This window comes from Euprymna scolopes, chromosome 37 (genome assembly GCF_053919585.1).
Source record: "Euprymna scolopes isolate OS-2025 chromosome 37, ASM5391958v1, whole genome shotgun sequence".
NCBI lineage: Eukaryota > Metazoa > Mollusca > Cephalopoda > Sepiida > Sepiolidae > Euprymna > Euprymna scolopes.
In genome coordinates, this window is record NC_136518.1 from 11093344 (window position 1) to 11100843 (window position 7500).

General features: G+C 35.9%; 1 long non-coding RNA gene across 1 annotated transcript in view; it reads left to right on the top strand.

Annotated features, from left to right (window-relative positions):
- LOC145261086 (uncharacterized) overlaps nt 1-7500 on the top strand; it is a 118221-nt gene that overhangs the window by 75695 nt on the left and 35026 nt on the right. The window lies entirely within an intron of this gene.

Consider the following 7500-nt stretch of genomic DNA (forward strand, 5'->3'; position numbering starts at 1 on the left):
TTTCAGTTTGAAGAAATATGGTATAATAAAATTATGGGATGTTCGTTCGCACCTGACCTCCATAGAATGGAAATATGTCACAAAGTTTAACAAGGTTTTTTAATATAGATCCACAGAAGTGTTTCAGTGTGAACAGGTAGGGTATAATAAATGATGGGGTTTATCTATTTTATTTTTACTTTCATCATATTTTGCTTTGGTTTTGATACCCCCAAATTCGAAGCTATCTTTTTACAACCCTTCCTTTTCATAACCTATCATACTTTCATAAATCAGAGTCAATTTTCTGTAGGCTGTTTTTGAACTCAGTCAACGACGGGTACTTTCGCTGGTATATATATATATATATATATATATATATATATATATATATATATATATATATATATATATATATATATATATATACTAGCATTTCAGCCCGGCGTTGCCCAGGTGTGTGGAAGTGTATGTTGAGCAAAAAAAAAAAAAAAAGTGGTCAATTTTTTTAACTTTGACTCCTATTATGACCCTTTAATATTTATTGTTTTGGGCTCAAATTCAGTTATTACGTTAGATACATGTCCAAGGAACCTATATCTAAAATTTCAAGCGTTTAAACCCAAAATTGGCGGAGGAGTTTCGTAGAGTTCTCAAAGGTCAAATCGTTGAACTTTGACCCCTTGACAGCAAAATTTATGGCGGAAAATAGATTACAAAGATTTTCCCAAATCTGAGTACCCTGTATATCAAATTTCGAGTCTGTAGACTGAAAATTGACAGAGATAATGTGTAGGTAAATGTACACAGCCAGACCGACAGACAGACACACTTACACACACACACACACACACACACACACACACACACACACACACACACATACATACACTTTCACTTTTATAGATATATAGATATCATGGGTCCGTCAGTCTTGACAGACTATGGATACTCACTGTAAGGGTGCCTGCGCATGGTATTTTTTGTGGCAAGTGTTGCGCAATCCTTAACCCCACATCTCCTGAGTCGACATTGTTAAATATCAATCGCAAGTGGAGGTTCAGGACGACTGGAAACAAATGCCGAGATAAGCGGAAAGCACATACAGCGCCTAGACTTCCCGAATGGTTACCCATCTGGCACTAGCTAGGCTCAACCTTGCTTAACTTCGGTGATCTGACGAAAACCGAGTTGTCAACGTGATTATGCCGTATCCTACGCGTTAAATTTCAAAGCATTTTCTAGAATCAAAATGTAATTTGATCGGTATCAAAATAAGGATTCTAGACTCAGGGTTTATTATCTTTTATATCTTGATTTTAATTTTGGTAAGAGGTCAAGAAAAGTGGTGCAAAGCAGTTCTGTTCAAGGAATTAATTTTGCCCGTTCTGTGTCGCGTATTCTTCTCTTTAATTATACATTTAGAAATAAATGAAAAAAAAAACAAAAAAAATACGTAAGCGACTAAGATTGCATCGACGATTTAGCAAGACGCTTGCGGCCCGAGTTAGTATTAACTATTCTCTCTGTTGGATTTGAAAATTACAGCTTTTAAGGCGAACAGAGAAAACATGTCGGCAAATAACAAGGGCGGATAACTCTCGTAATTAGTGTTTACGCGTCTGTGGTAACTTCTAATAACATACTTGTTTTTGTTGTTTTTTTGTTTGTTTTTTTTTTTGTTTTTTTCTGTTTATTTTAGTTATTTATTATTTATTTTTATTTTATTTCTAATTTTTTGTTTTGTTTTTGTTTATTAATCTTAGCTTATACCAATTCTGGTCGTATTATTTGGATAGTTCGGATCACTGTTCTCGTCTTGAGTGTCACCAGAGAAAACAGTAGTTCGAAGAATCAAATAATACGAATAACCAATTCTCGTCTCAAAAATTCAGAAGTGTAATACCAATACTGGTCCTCTAGCAAGTTCTTCTTGGCTTCATACACCTCGTATTCATTCTCAACAATAAAATTTCGAAAGGTAGTCAATTAGACTTAATGATGGGACGGTTTTAATATCTTCCCCAAATCCGAGTATTATTTGGAGTGTTTTTTTTTTTTCTTTCTTTTTTTTCTTTTTTGTACTCGGGTGTAATAACTTATCAAGACCCAAAGTCAACTCGAGGATAAGAGTTAAATGAGTGTCAGATGGTCAGTGAAACAAAACCGTGATGATTGGTAACAATGATGATGATGATAATGATGATGATGATGCTGGAATATGATTATTAAAGACGACTGCTCCAGAAGAATTTGTTTACATTCGACTTGAAAACGACCGTGTTGTAGTCGGCGGTATTGTTTTCTATGGACGGGCAGTTAGAAAAAATCTTTGCTCGTGGAAGTTGTTTATATATATATATATATATATATATATATATATATATATATATATATATATATATATATATATATAATATAGCGAGAGAGAGAGAGAGCGAGAGAGAGGTTATTTTTTACTGATAAATACGGTCAAATAGCGGCTTCGCCTCGAAGCTAATTTTTATTTACTTAGAAAGTCGCCCATAGTTTATTATTTTATTTATTTATTTATTCATTATTTTTAAAACAGTAATCTAGATAGATATATAGATAGAGAGAGAGAGAGAGAGAGAGAGAGAGAGAGCGCGAGAGAGAGAGCGGGAGAGAGAGAAAGCGCGCGAGAAAGAGAGAGAGAGAGAGAGAGAGAGAGAGAGAGACTTTTGTCATTTATTTGTTGTATGTTACCGACATTGTATTTATTTATTTATTTATTTATTTATCTATTTTTGTACGAATTAGTCGACCGGGCAAATTATTCCTCGTGATATATAATATTCAAGAGAGGATTGATTCTATAATAAGCTTCATTGACCTTCATAAATTAAAGAATTGGTATAAATAAAAGGTGAAATATAGTTAAAGAAACATATTTTTACATATATATATATATATATATATATATATATATATATATATATATATATATATATATATATAGAGAGAGAGAGAGAGAGAGAGAGAGAGAGAGAGAGGCGGGTGTGGGAGAGAGGAAGAATATTGACAGTGGTTTTAGCTAAATGAGTTTTTACTCGAATGTTTTGTAGGGTCAGGAGGCATGAAAATAACGATAGAGTAGAGAAAGACTAGCAAAGTCTTTTCTGTAATAAACAATTATTGGGGAAGAGACAAAGGTATCGCCCACTAGATTCCGAAATCTCTTTTGTACTCTGTCAAGGCAGAAAAGGACGCTCTTCGCAGTATCTCTCTGAATGTGGCAACATTATTCCATCTTACTACATAATAAGTTTTAGTTAATAATGAAGACAACGAAAGGAAGTCTTATTTTAACATTTAATAAACAACTTTATTTGTTATTTTCGTTAGTAGCATTAGTAGAAAAGAGAAACGTGTTAGTAGGTGGAAGGGTTCTTGTGTAAAGATATGCCGGCTGTTTGAAGGAGAGAATAGTTCAGTTCCGTTTATGCGTGTTCATAGCTAGTAGCCGTCGGTACGAAGGAAGCCGTTTAGAGGAGAAAGAAAGGGCAAAGTCTTCAGTGTATTAATGTGTTGGCGTGGGTATGTATCGGTGTCTGTTCTTTAGTATGATAAAGAACGTTCGTTTGAAAATAAATGGGAGTTTGAAAGGTCGCCATGTTAGCTTGTAGTTCAGCTGGGGCCAAAGTCCCAGGCGAAGTTTGTTGCCCGGCAGGGTCAGAATCAAAGCGGAAGAAAGGTTTGTGATTTGACAAGCCAGGAGGAAATGGATTTCAAATCTCGAATCGTGAGAATTAGCTTCTTCCTGTGATGTAGCGATTGTCGGCTGCTACAGGTTCTTATACGGGCAGAGGATTGCGTCAGAGGTGAAATATTTTCAGCAGCGATAAAGGTATAAGTGAGAATATTGTCGATGATATAAAAATATTAATTTAAATATCATAGACTGTTTCATAATAAGAAAATAAGATGCAACACTAAAGAACATCAAGGAATAGCAATCAACTAACATAGATTTTTCATGAACCCACCTGTATGCCCAACTCTGACAGACAATATGCAAGTCTCCTTGATCTTTTTCTCACAACTTGCCCAGAAACGTCCTCATCCTCCGTTCTGTATCCATTGGGATCTTCCGATCACTCAGCTATCTCGGTTAAGATAAAATACAAAATGTCCTCAGATTTACGTCTCCATCGCAGTGTATACCGATACTCTATGACTAATTGGGATAACTTCTGAACATATACAGGGTGTCCAAATAAAATGTATACACTCTTTAAACTATCTCAACTTGCTACATGAATACACTAAACCACGTTCCCAAGAAGTGTTTAGGAATAAAGAATGGCACTTCCAGCAGGATGCAACACTTCGTCACTATCATCATGACGTAAGAGCATATCAATAGTCACCTGCGAAACAGATAGTTAGGACGAAGAGGAAGTATCGAGTACTGTCCACGTAACCCTAACCCTGACAACCCCCCATAGATTGTTCTCTTTTTGGGGGGAATGGATGGCATGTTAAACACAAGGTTCACACCACAAAACGAGCTACAATGAATGAGTTGAAAGCAACCATTGAAAGAAGATGTGTCAGCATACCAATTGAACTGATTAGGAACGTTTGCGATTCAATCACTGAATGTTCTCAGCTGTTCAAGGAGACGAAACGATAAATCACATAATAAGTGAATGCAGCAAACTAGCTTCAAAAGAATATAAGAATAGACACAATCAAGTGGGGAATGCAGTACATTAGGAATCATGCAAACAACTGTATCTTGAACACCCAGACGAATGATACAGGCAGAAACTGGCATTAGTACTTTAAAACAGAAATTACAAATATCAGGTTGACAAAACAGTTCTTGCAGTTTTCAACTTTTAAATTCAGACTAACATATTTTGGCTCAAACAAAACTTTATTGATCGAAATAAGCACTATCAGAATCAACACAATTTTACCAACTCAAAACAAGTGTATTTATGCCAGTAATGTAAAACTCTTGCGTTCTGGTGGCGGTGAAGTTGCTGAAGGCGTTTTTGACATCGCTTATGTTTTTGAAGCATTTCATACGCAGAGATGTTATGGAGATGCTTGAAAAAAATGGTGTTAGGTAGGTGAGAGGTCTGAAGAGTATGGAAAATGCAGCAAAGTTTTATAATGGCTTGAATTTAAGTTTAAAATGCAAAAAGTATCATGGTTCGATTGTGTTCTGAATAGAAACATTCATTTCTAATGCTCCCCTGTCTTATCAAATAACCTACTGTTGAATTATACAGGAGTCCTTTACACTTGTGGAATCATAAAACGTCTCAAATGCACTTGTTGTGTTAGGCTATATAAGAGTGTTAACTTGAGTCAAAATTAGACTGTTCCTTCTTTAATTGGATTTTTTTGATTATTGATTTTTGATACTTATTGAGGGGGATTCCGATAGACACCCCTATCTAAGAACACTGTCGGACATTTGTGAACTCTCTCTCTCTCTCTCTCTCTCTCTCTCTCTCTCTCTCTCTCTCTCTCTCTCTCTCTCCGTTATCTCTCTCTCTCTTTATCTCTGCCTTTATCGGTCTCTCTCTCTCTCCGTTATCTCTCTCTCTTTCTCTCTGCCTTTATCGGTCTCTCTCTCTCTCTCTGTTATCTCTCTCTCTCTTTCTCTCTGCCTTTATCGGTCTCTCTCTATCTATCTATCTATCTCTCTCTCTCTCTCTCTCACACACACACACACGTATAACAAAGCGGTGCGCTCTTATTGGAACAGAGTGTCGAAGTACGAGAAAAGCAGCAGCCGCATTTAAAGCACATATGCTAATTGGCAAGCGTGCACGTGCTGACATCACAGCAACAAAAAGGGGCGAAAAGGAAAATAAAAGATAGACCTCGTGGTCAACAAAGCAGAGAGAGAAGAGGTGCTTGACGAGTGTTGAAGCCAGCGGACACAAACGCGATAATGTCAACGCAGGAGAAGAAAGGGCAGAAAAAAAAGGATGACACATGATTGAGCAAAGGAATCGACTGGAGGTGTTTTGACTCGTGTGCGGCGATAGAAAAATTGTGCCGTGGAGCCGAAATAACCGGAGAGACAAGCGACAACAGAGACACGTGTGTGAAAGAGCGTTTGGAGAGACATGTTCGACGCGTGAGTGATATTTTGAAACACAGTGAAGTGCGTTGTTGGAAATTGTTGGAATAAATGCTTTTTGTATTCATATATTTTTATGTACTTCTTTGTTTGTTTGTTTGTTTCTGCGACAGTACCAGACAACGTGTTGGTCCGAGTGGTTAAAATATAACGACACGGTTAAAGTGTAACGGCCACGTTACATACACACACACACACACACACACACACACACAAAATGCCTTTTGTATATGAGTTCATATATATGGTATAGTTGTTATTAATTTATATGTATGCATAGATGTATGTGTGTGTTCATTATCATGTATCTATATGTGTCCCAAAAAATTGAGGTCAAATCCAGCATGACACACACTTGACTGCTTATGCATGTGCTGATTGAACCGTTACTCCTCGTTTCAATGTGTCAAACAGGTGTTCATTCAAACAATGTAAGTTATAGTAGTGTCCATTCTAACCACGCCTTTCATGACCTTTTGACACACCTTTCATAATGATTCGCACCTTCCAAATCCGCACGTGTCATGTGATGACACATGTTCAAGTGAATCACCTGATCGATTTTGTTTTAAACAGACATGATGCATAAAAGTCTATTCACGAAATTCAATACGTGTCGACGTCGTTTTAACATGCTAGCAATAAACGGTCATTATTTCTTTAACACTAGCTTTCCCGTATCTTGGCGTTGCCCGGGAAAGTAGGTTAACTTGAAGAAATTTATTAAATAGTAGGTATTTATTCAACGTTTAACGAGAAATATAAGTAACCTGCTTATGCTTTATGATTGATATAGTATATAGATTTTGAGTCATCTAAAAACCAAGCTTCTCTCTTTTCATCATAATCGCTCTGACCGCCATGGCTGGCTCTCGTTTTGGTGAAGCACCATGTCTTGACAAGCTTCTGGAACTAACCTTTACTCCTGATCTGAAATGGAATACATACATCAAATTTGTTGCCAAGATTGCTGGAAAAATGGTTGGATCATTATACCGCTCCAGTAGGTGTGTCAGAAACTGACCTTACGAATGCGTGAAAAATATTGAATAATTCGACCCCCTGTCTTTCCAAGCTTATAACTACTCGAAAAATGTAATTCAAACCCTATTTTCTTTTTCAATTAAAGGAGCAATGACTTAAGTTTCATTTAAAAAAAAAAAAAAAAAAAAACGTGTTTTTTTTTAAATGAAAGGTTTTAAACTTCAGACTTTACAGGTAAATTTCTAAAAAAAAAAACACTTCTCATTTTGTTTTAAATTTGAATATAATATTTATTGATCTTTTATCTTCAATTTGTGATACATAGAACTTTGGTACATAAATTAATTATTTACATTTTAATAGACATTTAAAAATGGGGGGCATGAATTAAAAAAAAAAAACGTTTGTCT